Source organism: Dipodomys ordii, unplaced genomic scaffold (assembly GCF_000151885.1).
Source record: "Dipodomys ordii isolate 6190 unplaced genomic scaffold, Dord_2.0 Scaffold21, whole genome shotgun sequence".
In the NCBI taxonomy this organism is placed as follows: domain Eukaryota; kingdom Metazoa; phylum Chordata; class Mammalia; order Rodentia; family Heteromyidae; genus Dipodomys; species Dipodomys ordii.
Genome location: NW_012267237.1, coordinates 16,565,039 through 16,578,594, shown reverse-complemented (window position 1 = coordinate 16,578,594; position 13,556 = coordinate 16,565,039).

The window sequence follows — 13,556 nt, the reverse complement described above, 5'->3', positions numbered from 1 at the left end:
AAATATTTTGTTTGCTATTGTTTCTAACTTATTTTTAATGTACCATATGATTTTTTTATTTCTTTGTATGTTTCTCCCCCAAGGTATAACCCCTGTTTTCACTGTATTTGATATCGGTGCCCTGCATCTTATATATATACTTCTTCTCTAATTCGAGGAGGGGAAGAAAAAAATCAAAATGTATAAATACGGGTACAGGTTGATCCATTGAAACAATGAGATATACAAGACACTGTATTGAAAACAAACTTTACAGCTTTGGTTATTGTGGGGAGGTAGTTGTGGGGATGGGAGGGAAGCGATGGTAGGGGAAAAACAAAGAGGAGACAACAATGCTCAATAGGAAATGTACTCATTACCTTGATCATGTAATTTTAACCCCTCAGTACAGTTATTTTACAATAAAAAACATACAAAAATAAAATTTAAAAATTTTAAAAAGAAACAAGCTTAGGCAACATAAAAAAATCACAGAATTTATAGCTTGATGAATTTTGGAATATCCTTGAACAACAACTGTTGTAAGTGATGCAATCCATAGAAATCTTTTTCCTTTTCTAGAAATAGCTTTAACAGAATAAGATCAGAAAGGAGTTAACCTTTTTTGCAAAGACATCATCAACAGTCTATTTTTTTGGGGGGGTTATCCGGTCGTGGGGCCTGAACTCTGGGTCTGGGTGCTGTTCCTCAGCTCTTCAGCCCAAGGCTAGAGCCTACCACTTGAGCCACAGCGCCACTTCCGGCTTTTTTCTTTTTGCTTATGTGGTGCTGAGGAGTTGAACCCAGGGCCTCATGCATGCAAGGCAAGTGTCTACCACTGAGCCACCTTCCCAGCCCCAGCACTCTATTTTTGTTTGTTTCTTTTTGAGATCGTATATAGATATATAAGCTCTATGCCATTCTCTTGAATGAGCACTACATGACTGAGGCTGACCAAAATACTAGTCATTGATCTGAATTTGACTGAAATATAAATTAAAAATAGTAATGGAATGTCAGTTTCATCCTTCTTATCTTCATTTTTTTATCTTTTGTAGAAACATCTTTATACACATGTATGTATATATATATATCTATTTTAAATATATCACTTATACTGATGACTGTACACATTTTCTTATGCATATGAATATGGGTAGGGAAGGTATGTGTATCCATGTTATCTTTGGACAAATGTGTGAGAAAGCAAATGTGTCTTAAGAAGTGGGCTTGGGAAGAACACACACATGTGTACCCACATATGCACATACACACACATACACAGACACACACACACACACACACACACACACACATGCACACACAGGGGCATATTGTATGGAATATGGCCTATCTTGTCATTGTATTTCTCCACACAGAACAAATTAATATATTAAAACAAGGTTCAACTACAAATGTCTATTATACAATACACTACCTCTTATATTCTACTTTAGTACCCACTTGCTTATTATTTATCTGAAATGATGTCATTTTGTAATTAAGTACAATATAAAGAGAAGTGAAAATAAGTTATTATAAATTAAACAATTTAATAAATGCATAGAAATTGGAAGCACTAGTTCTTATTGTCTAAAGAAACCTTTCTAACTTTGTGAAGTAAAACCAGGCTCAGAAGAATAAAGAGCAGCCATTCTCTCTCCTATGTGGATCTTAGACCAAATCGTAACCTCTCATATAATCACACAGAGAGGCCTATGTTTATATATATGATCCAGAAGTGTACAGCACTAGCCTTGAGCTGAAGCGCTGAGGGACAGCACTGAGGCCAGAGTTCAAGTTCCATAACCAACCAAAAAAGTCCTATATATTTAGAATGCTGTTTAGAAGAATAATTTTGAAAAATCTAGTACTAAGATTTAAGATAGCTAAGATAGCGAATTATCAACATTCATTGTTTCTAGTCTCATGGAACTGTTTGTAATACTGACATTTCTTATGATGATGAATTTTTTTCTATGAAAATACCTGATATATTACTCACTTTCATTTCTCTACACTTTACATTCCAATTCATTTTTGCCCATTTTTTATGCTTCCCTCAAGAATAAAAAATAGTTTATATGCATTTAGAAGTGGGGGCTCTTAGAAAAAGTAGAGTGAAAGCAGATTAAATAGAAGCCCTTAGGAAGTGTAAATGGAAGTCAAAAATAGAATCTGGGGCTGGAAATTGAAAGCTTTAGAGAATGTTAAGCAGAAAAGGCACCATGAAGGTGTTTGTTCAGAATACACTGGAGAAAAATCACAAGCCAGATCATTTAAGGATTTGCTTTTCTTTTCTTCTTTTCTATACTCACCTCGAGAACTAGGCAAATATACACAATTAATTGGACAAAGAATAGGGAAAGTAAAATATTTCTGTAAATACACATTGGAAACTAGTGTAGAAGTAAAAGTGAATTGTGAACAATGTTAACACACAATAAGCATTTCCTGGATGAATTTATTTCTTCAAGTTTGTTGTGAAATAATTCTGATCTCCTCTTCTTTAGACGTATATTAAGTATTTGCCATATACCTCTTAACTACGGTTTTAAAAAAAGAGTCAGTAATTCAAATATAATTTAAACATACATAATCAATATAAATATAAACTAATTTTTAAAAGTGAGAGAAGAATGTTTTGCAGTGAAACATTTGTATGTTAAACTGCATATTTTTAACATATTAACTATAAATACTAAATAATACATTTAATCTACTCTAAAATAAGAAAATACACATTTTGTGAACTTCATTACATTAAAGGGTTAACTGGTCTTCCCTGGATATGAAGACAATATTATACTTACATCATTATATAAGTAAAATTAATAGCATTTTTTAGATACAGGTGCTTAGAAATATTGTTCTTGTAGATAGACCATGCAGTTTGGTCAGGGTTGCAGAACTGTTTTGATACTGTATAAATATGTTATAGCAGGGATCATATATTCTGAAATTGTGAGATCTTGTGGGGAATTCTCATAATGAAAGGTGGCAATCAACAAAACTGAAATGAAAACAAGCATTTTTGGATCTAGTGATGGCTATTTCTTATACCTCCTTTTAAAATTCATTGAAACTGGTTGTGTGTGTGTGTGTGTGCACGTGCATGTGCGTGGTTCCAAGCATGTGCCAAATCCTAACTGGAAATCAGCAGCAGACATTATTTTAGGAAATAATAGGACAGGTGTCTTTTAATATGTGTATAATTCAAGATGTCTTATGAATGTGTGAAAAATTGTTCAGATTTTAAAGCCATTAATGGAATGTAAATAAAAATGGGACTGAAAGACCATCTCACCTGGATAGAAATAGCTATATTAAAAAAAAAAAAAAAGGATTAGCCAGGAGCTGGTGGCTCACACCTGTAATCCTAGTTACTCAGGAGGCTGAGATCTGAGGATCACAATTCAAAGCCAGCCCAGGCAGGAAAGTCTGGAAAACTCCTATCTCCAATTAACCACCAGAAAACTAGAAGGTGAGCTGGGGCTAAAGTGGCAGAGTGCTTACCTTGAGCTGAAGATCTGAGGGACAACACCCACAACTGACAAAAAAAAAAAAAAGATTAAAAGAAAGAAAACAACTAATGCTATTATGGACTGGACCAAAAAAATGTCTCTACTATTGGTGCAATGTGAATTCATATACACAAGATAAATAACACAATGATAACACAGTGTAACGTATTCAAAGAAAACATACAGCCAGTTTTTGTTTTTTCTTTAATTCAGCTGTTAGGTTCTATTTTATATTTTAACAAGTTGACTTTGCATTCCTATATTTATTGCATATTTTTATAAGTAGCTAAAACCTGTAATTATCTTAGATGTCCATCAAAAAATACAGATAGAGTATGGTATTTGAAGGGTAAATGGAGTATTATTCAGTCATAAAAAAACATAAATCCTGGGCAGGGAATGGAGTTTTATGCCTGCAACCGTAGCTAATTGGAAAGCAGAAATAGGACATTGGTCATTCAATGCTAGCCTGGGAAAAGTTAGTTTAATACTTTATAGCGAAAACAAAGTGAAAGCAAAGATAATGAAGCCATGACTCTCAAGTGGTAGAGTGTTTGCTGAGGAAGTGTGAGACAGTAAGAGAAAAAAAAATCAGTAACATACATGAAGAAAGCATACAATGTTCTCAATTTCAGCACAATTGATAGAACTACAGAATGACATTTTAGTGAATTTATTCAGAACAGAAAGACTGTTATTACATGTTCTATTTTATCTGTGAAAGCTAAAGAGCTATATGGCAACTTAGAATAGTGGTTAGTACGACTGGAAAGGATACAGGCAGAGAAGGGAGTTCAGATGTAAGTAGTGTCATTGAACATGCTATACCATGTAGAGATATGAAAATACACATTTATTGCTCATTAAATTGTACAAATAGTATATGTTAATAAAAACAAAGGGTAAAATAATGCCAAATAAAACAACAAAGAGAGATTTTGACAATATATGACAAGCTATGGCTTAGATTCAACTGTGAATATATCACTACACATACTGTATTAAAGGACTCTAAATCTCAAAACATAGGACATTTGCTTAACATTTTATGTAGGCTTTATCCTTCTTCTTCTTCTTCTTTTTTTTTTTTTTGGTTATGGGGCCCGAATTCTTGGCCTGGGTGCTGTCCCTCACCTCTTCAGCTCAAGGCTAGTTAGCACTCTACCACTTGAGCCACAACACCACTTTGGCTTTTTCTGCTTATGTGGTGCTGAGGAATCGAACCTAGGTCCTCATGTATGCAAGGAAAGCACTCTACCACTAAGCCACCTTCCCAGCCCTACCCTTCTATTTTCACATCTCAAATATTTGGATAATGGCATATATATGAGTAGTTAAAAATCTAAAACCATAAATAATCTGAGTATCAGATGAAGCAAAATATTAAACTATAACAAAACATAGTTTTTTTAGTTTTCAATATTAAAGGACTCAAAGCTACTTTCTTATAAATATAAAAAGATATTATCTCCAAAAGATATTGATGAAGGCAAGCTCACACAATCTTCTTCCCTGCCCTCCCCCCCCCCCCCCCCCGCTTTTGGGTGGTTCTAGGCTTTGGGCTTCATGCTTACTAGAATGTCACCCAATTATCTGAGTAATGTCTGCATACCTGATTTTGTTGGTTGATTTGAAGAGAGAAAAAAAGTGATCTTATTCTGCCTAGATAGGACTTGAACTGTCACCCTCCAAATCTCGGCCCCTTGCATAATTCAGAGCGTAAGCATGCGCCACTTGCATCCATCTTTTATTTTCATTTTTTAGTATCTTCAATTATTCAACAAAGCAGTTTATTATATTCAATTATTCAACAAAGCAGTTTACAATGTATTTTAATTAATGTCACCCCATTCAACATTCTCTCTTTCCTACCACTTATCTTATTCCTCTTAACTTTGCAAGATATATATTAGATTCTTAACTTTTCCCTTCTCTTCTTTGGACTTCCCCTTTTCTCTTGATACCACCTCATCTCACTTGAGTTCCAGCTTGCCAGTGTTTCATACTGCTGAAATTTGACTTTGTCTTTCTAAGGAATTATATTGAGTTCTTCCTTAAATCTACCTTATTTCACTTAATACATTTGAATACACTAACATACAAACCACTAAATTAGCTTTTAAGTTTATAAGCTAAATCTAGTTCCCACATTTATTATTTGAATCTGTAACCATAACAAATATTTTTATTGTTACTATAGAGCTGAGAGGGTTACAATTACATGAATCAAGAAATGAGTAATGAGTTCAATTTTTTTAAACCATGACCCTCCTTCCCTCAGTCTCTCCCAGTCCCCCCCCCATCCCCACCAACAGGATATACAGTTCAGTTTCCTTAGTATCTAGTCCGTACCAGTGTTTCATTTCTGTGTTTACCCTTGTTCTACCTTTACCTTCTCAAATATAAACTAACAAGTTATTTCATAAAACTGCTGAACCATACTAGAACAATAACGATTAAACATCACTAAATGCTCATTATCTGAGGCAAATAAAGTTTTAATTGTATTTATAATAATTATATTTATAAAAACTGTAATTCTGAGAATACATTTTGGTTCTTTTCTTTCTTTTTTAGGTCCACAATCAGTACCTAAAAAGATCTAAAAAGACCTAGAAACACAACATCTGATGCTTTCATCACTGATTGTTGCTTCATCAACCAAGCCATGCTTGAAATGCACTTTACGATATGCTACAATGTGGATCAGGAAAGTATTGTAATGTGTGAGTAAGAATACAGAGTACACACTTCTTAAAGTCACAGAACAAATTAGAATTGCAACAGAAACTTCACATGAAATATAATTAAACTTTTTGTTATCATATTTTCATTATCAAATATTGCACACTTATTTTTTCATATTTCCTATTACAATATCATTAATTTGCACTGGTTTTAAATTTTTAGTTTTAAAGAGGATACATTTTATTATTATAAAGGTGATGTACAAAAGGGTTACAGTTACATAAATCATGTAAAGATTACATAAAGAAGTTACTTTTCTTGCTATAATTTTCTATTTTTGCATCTAAATACAAGTCAAAAATTGAAAAGATATACTTGCAATATGCAGGTATGAGAGATACTGTAGGATAATTGCTTAATATATTCAAAGTTGGTTCCATTAAAGAAGAGATACAATATGAATTTTAAAGATTTTTGAGGTGTTTTTGAATTCTTATTTAGAATTGCATAGTAATGCTGGAATCAGGCAAGGGCCAACTTCAAAATGTACAAGACACTTTGTTGAAAAATGAACTTCACAATTTAGGCAGGGTGGGGGAGTATAGTTGTGGAAGTGGGAGGGAAAGGATGGTAAGGGAAAAACAAAGGAGGGGGCAGCAATACTTGATAAGAAATGTACTCATTACCTTGCTCATGTAACTGTAACCCCTCTGTACAGTAGTTTCACAATAAAATCTTAAAAATTAAAAATGTAGCACAAAGAATGCCTGTAAAATTCTGCAGGAAATGTTTATTACATCTATATATACCGTGGCTGTAAGTTATAGTTATATTTGGTAGAATATTTTTAAAGGTAATGGTTGGAACATGGACAAGAGAGAGCAGAAAAATGAAAAATTTAAGTGGTGGTAAAGTTCTAAAAAAGCTGATAAGCAGAAGTCAAAATGGCCCTTGGAAGTTGACCCTTAAACAAGAGCATCTGTGGGAATGTAGACTTTGCTCTAGCTGTGGGTTGTTCCCAGGAATTTGACAGGAGCTTAAAAATGGGACTATAATTTGCTTAGTGCAATTCACAGAAATAGTGACAAGTGAGAGCCATTAGCTTCCAGCATTACCAACATCTATTTTTCTGAATAAGAGTCTTTGAGTAGTGTCATTCAGCATCCATTAAACAGCATGCATGGGCCCGGGAGATTGCGTAATATGCATATACTCCACATCTGTTTGTTGCAATTCTTTATACCAATATAATAGCATTGGAAATGAGTATTTTGGAAGTCAATTAGAATAAAATCAGGTCAAGAATTATGAAAAATCTTGAAATTCTCTCCTCTCCTACATGTAAGGCTACAATGAGAAGCAAGCTCTAAGAGAGCATTCTCACTGTTTCTCACCCTGATGTGAAGCTTCCAGCCTCCAGTATGATTAACATATTCCAATTATTTACAACCAACCATTCTATGGTACTTAGTGATAGCATTCTCAACAAATAAAATATATATAAAGTTAAAAAATCCTTTTCTATCAGTGACAACCTGGATAAATGCACATTTATAATATAGGACAATTTGTGTTACTTAACTAGTCATGTCATTAAATTAACCTAACACATATATTGTGTTGGTGTATTTATCAAATGATGCCAGATTCCCAATCTTCTTACACCTATTGTCATCACATGATTTTACTAGCACTGGATCAAACATGATTTCTACTGTTCATTGACTTTAATACCTGATATTCCTTATCGTTAGACTTTTTTTTTTTTTACTGGATTTTGAACTGGCCACAGAAATAAAGTAGGCTAGATCCCTCAATAGCAAGGTATTACATGTCAATAGGACATTCATTGGTCAGAGAAAATGAATGCAAATTAAACACTATGCACTTCCATCTGTATTCAGACATATTATTACTCTAAAGATTAAGATATTTGCTGTTATTTGTATGTATATATGTTTCAAATTAAGTGAAAATAAAATATATCTCATATCTTACTTATTTCTTATTGATATGTCAGTCAAAGCACATTACCCAGTGTAATTCTGCTTCAGCATGTGTGAGTCAATAAATTTGATTAATCAATTCTTTAGCTGAATTACCTAATTTTATTAGTCTTACACTTATTGTGACTGTAGGTGACGCGTTGATGAGTGAAGTCATTACAGTTCTAGCTTATACGTGCAGTCTGTCAATGTTTCATAACTTGAGGAAAAACTACCTGTAAAGGTAATCACTCTTCTGGAATGTCCTTGGATGGCTTTTGAGAAGGAGTTAATACTGTAACAGTTATAGAAGAAATGTTAATGCAGGGTAAGAATCTGAATTAATTTCAGGGAGAAAAATTAGAACTTGTAATTGTGAAATAGTATGTATACAAATTGAGGGAGAATCGGATTTTTTTTTTAGGATACTTGGATACAGTCGCTCTCACAAGTATTTCAAAAATATGAGTATGCTGAATGCCAGTGGCTCATACATCTAACCTTAACTACTCAAGAGACTAAGATCTAAAGATCAAAGTTCAAAACCAGATTGGGCAGACAAATTTAAGACACACTTATCTCCAATTAATCAGCAAAAAGAGAAGCAACCTTGGACAAAAGAAATGCAAGCAAGTGTAGAAAGTCCAGAGTTCAAGCCTCAATACCCCACTCCCTCAGATAAAATTAAGCCCAATATAGATAGATAGATAGATAGATAGATAGATAGATAGATAGATGTATTTCTCTTATTTTCCCTAATGTATGAGAGTCATATTAAATTTAATGTGGGAATCCTTGCACATTTGCCTCTAAAGAAAAGAATTTTTTTTCTCCTAATTTTTAAATCAAGTTTTCTTGTTCTAGCCACAATCATTTGAACATATCAATTTTAATTCATCTTTAGGTTCTTTATATCACAGTAACTAATCTTTCATTTTGTTACTTTTTTATTTTTCCCATGAAATGTTGACACTATTTTGCACATCTATACCTTGCACCTTAATATAAGTATACATTCAAAGAAATAAAATATTTACATATGGGAGAAAACGAAGGAAGGTATAACACTGTTCTACAAGAAAAGTACTCATTGCCTTACTTATGTAATTGTAACCCTTCTGTATATCACCTTTAAAATTAAATTAAATTAAAAACATGTATGTACTACATTGATTGCATTTACAAACTGAAAAATGCATTATGAGAGTTTTATGTTAATTGAATTTGATAAAGTTCCTTGAATTACTTACACTTTAAGATGTGTTATTTTTGTATTGTAACTGTTAACTCTCTTTCCTATTTTCTTTGCTAAATATGGTAAAGGATAATTGTACTTGCATTGTTCCTGTCTTTAATATTTATAGCATGACTCCATTATGAAGCTTCTAAGTGATTTAATCAAAAGACTTAAAGATATACTTATATTTAAACTTCTGTATGAATATTGTTTTTGTCTGGACAAATATATGCTGTGGTTTTGTTATTTTAATGAAATAATGTCATGGACTTTGGGCACACAATGAAAAAGATCTTATCATATGCCTTTATATTAAACTTCTCTATGATTTCCTTATAATTCTGCTAGTCAAAATTAATTTGTTTTCTATTAAAAAACTTTAGTATTAACAATTTTATGGTGATAGTTGTTGCTTTTTCACTTTTTCTGAAATTTATTTTCATCTTAGTTGGTTTTGGATTCTTTTCATTTAATACTGAACATATTTGTGTGCTGTGAATAAAAATGCTTTTGCTTAAGAATATATTTTCATCTCTTTTTTCCGTCATTTGGATGACTTTCCTGTGTTATAACAGGGACTCACTCTACAAAGTTTCTTATTAAACTGTCACCTTGATAAAAAAAAAAGTTTTTTCACTGGTTTTATTCTGTTTTGTTTTTTCTTTTTTTCTTTTTTTTTCTTTTTTTTTGTTAGTCGTGGGCTTGAACTCTGGGCCTGGGCACTGTCTCTCAGCTCTTCAGCTCAAGGAGAGCGCTCTACCACTTGAGCTACAGGGCCACTTCCGTTTTGTTTTTCTTTTGTTTGCTTATTGCTAGCTCTAGCTACTCTTAGTGGATCTAAGACTCTCCTCCTTTTGAATATTCTGATGTAAATTCACAATTGTCTTAGTGGGAAAAGGAGCTTAACTTCACTAAAGTCTCCTTTAGTTTCTTACTTGTTCATGTAGGTATGTAATGGTCCTGGAATAATTGCATTCTAATTTTTGAAGCAATCATAATTTCTTCACATGTTATGATGACTCAAAAAAATGCCATTCTGGTTCTTTCTGTGATATAGTTTTATTTTTTTTAATTTTTATCTTCTGGTGCTATTATAGTATTCAAAACTATCTACCTTAATAAATTTATATACTGAATATTTTCAAAATGAATTTTATTACATCATTTATCTTTAATATTTTGGCTAATATTAGCTAATATTTAGACTTTCATTACCTCACACATTCCCTTTTTTTTTTTTTTTTTTTGTCCTAGGACCTGAACTCTGGGCCTGGGCACTGTCCCTGAGTTCTTCAGCTCAAGGCAAGCCCTCTACCACTTGAGCCACAGAGCCACTTCCAGATTTTTCTGCTTATGTGGTGCTGAGGAATCCAACCCAGGGCCTCATGCATGCAAGGCGGGCACTCAACCACTGAGCCACCTTCCCAGCCCGCTCACACATTCCTTGTAATGTGGAACTTTTTAAGTTCTGATGCATAAAATTGCCATTAGGAAAATGAAACTTACATACTACTGGTGGGATGTAATTTAATGTAGCCAGGGTGTAAACAGTATAAAGAGATTCCTCAAAAAACTAAAATGAAAGGACCATCTGATTCAGTGATACCACACTTGGATTTGTAAAATGAACAGATTTTTACATCTATGAACACTGAAGAATTATTCATAAATGCAAAGTTACCAAAGCAGCCTAGAAACCTTATAATTGATGTATGGCTCAAAAATGGTAGGTAATATACATACACACACACACACACACACACACACACATATATATATATATATAAATGATAAATATTCTGCATAAACAAAAATGAAAATATGGCATTTCCAGTTTAATTATAATAAATTTATAGATCATCATCTTAAAAGAAAATCAGGTTCTGAAGAATATAGTTATAGATTTTCTCTTCCATATGTTATTTTGTTCTTAAAGATATGCACATAGAAGATATGCGCATATGCATATAAAGATATGAACATATACACATAGAAATATTTCTGAATATAAAATAAACATTAAAATGTTTAAAAAAATTCTACCTAATAAAAATAATATTTCACTTAAAATAAACAAATATAAATATTATTTATATTTTCACATTATTTATTTTCTTTTTTACTTTGTTAATAGGAATTAAATTATTTTCATTTAATTCAATTGAATTTTGCATTATACTAATCTTATTTTTAAAATATGCATTTGAAAGTAAATTTATGAACATAGTAGCTTCTTAAAAAACAGTGTATCATCATGCATTTTTAAAGTACGTTGTTAATTTTACATTTATAGTATTTCTCAATTACATTAACATTAGATATGTTGTAGTTCTCATTTTATTTTGTGGTTTTTCTCTTTTATTCTTAGTTTTCTTTTTTTAATATTTTTTATTGTGAAAATACTGTACAGAGGGGTTACAATTACATGGGCAAGATAATGAGTACATTTCTTATCAAGCATTGTTGCCTCCTCCTTTGTTTCCCCTTCCCATCCCATCCTCTCCCCTCACCCCACCACCCAATCCTCCTCCCCCCCACCAAAGTTGTAAAGTTCGTTTTCACATAATGACTTGTATGTCTCATTGTTGCAATGGGTGAACTTTCAATGCACCAAAGGCTGCGTAACTTTACTTGGTTATTTTTAATAGATCAAAATAAATTTATCCTCTTTGAGTTGAAATATTTATATCTGTATGCAAATTTGTTATTTTGTATAGTTCAGTAACTTCAGTGACTTCCTATGCAATTTCACTCAATCTACTCAGCTTCCCATAATTAAATGAGAAGTATTTATATTTACAAATATGTGTCTGGATTTTATTTAAACAATACGTGCAATTTACTTCTTTTTACTTTACATTGGATCAAGTACTCAGAACATTGCCCAAAGAGCTTTGTTCCCTTAATGTAAAAACAAAATAACTTTTACCTTTCATGTCTCTACACCATAGGAAAGAATAATGGCAGAGAAGAAGAAGAAAAAAAGATGTTTTCCATTGACCCAAACTTGATCTTTTGTCCCCAATCTCACTCAAATTTTCAACAGTGAATGGTTACTTTCTAGAACATTATCTTTGAAGATATTTCGACTGGTTGTTTTTCTTTTTCCTTTCACCTCAGAAACATTTATGACCCAAATGACAGTAATAAAACAAAATCCTTAAAGTGATCACCAACTATTTGATCTTAAGCAAAGATCATATTAGCTGAACTGTGACTAGGGTCACCAGGAAATACAATTCATCTTGTAATGTTAAAAGCAAGAATTTCACATAAATGTGAACAAAGAAATATTTGGTGGAAAAATCATATCAAAATTTAATTCTTCTACCTTTGTACCAGAGTAAAATAGGTATATTTTAATCTCCAAAGGACTAAAATCGTAAGGATTCAATATCCTTATGATTTTATGATATATAAGGATTCAATTTAATTTACATATCAAGAAGATAATTTTAATCATGATTTCTGTATGTGGAGAAAATTTTCAGTGGTTATCCAGTACTAGGTGTTTAATCATCAAACTTTCTAGGTAATGAAGACAAGGCACCCTGATTGTCAGGTTTGACACCATTAATACTGAAAATCCTCCTACCTGACTAGCCTGACAACATGTCATCTCTGAACATGAATTGAAAGAGAAATGTAAGCAGGTAGTTCTGAACCACTGCATCATGTTCCCTGCACTCACTGTTTACAATTGCGGTAGGAAATGCAAAATTGTATTGTTTATGTATGCATAATTGCTTCAGCATACAATGATGTTCTGTAATATATCAATATGTAAAACTTTTAAGTTATGATTTTTATTATTTAATCATTACTTCTACAGGTAGCTTGCACAATAATCCACAATGATTATGTACTGTTTACAAGTATATTATACACTGACCAGGATATAGCAAGAAATTTACCCTGTCCTTGAATAAGATTAAAGATTAATTCAGCATTCTGTTCCAATTTCTCAAGAGGAATGGATTGTCAGTGTCTCAGGAGAACATTTTGAAGGATTTATTGCTTAAAGTTTACTCAATGATTTTCTGTTTAATTATTTTGAAAATGTCCAAAAAATCTACTTATTGTTAGGATATATATGACATAAAATGTAAAGACTTTACATTTTACATTTAAAAGACTTTAAAA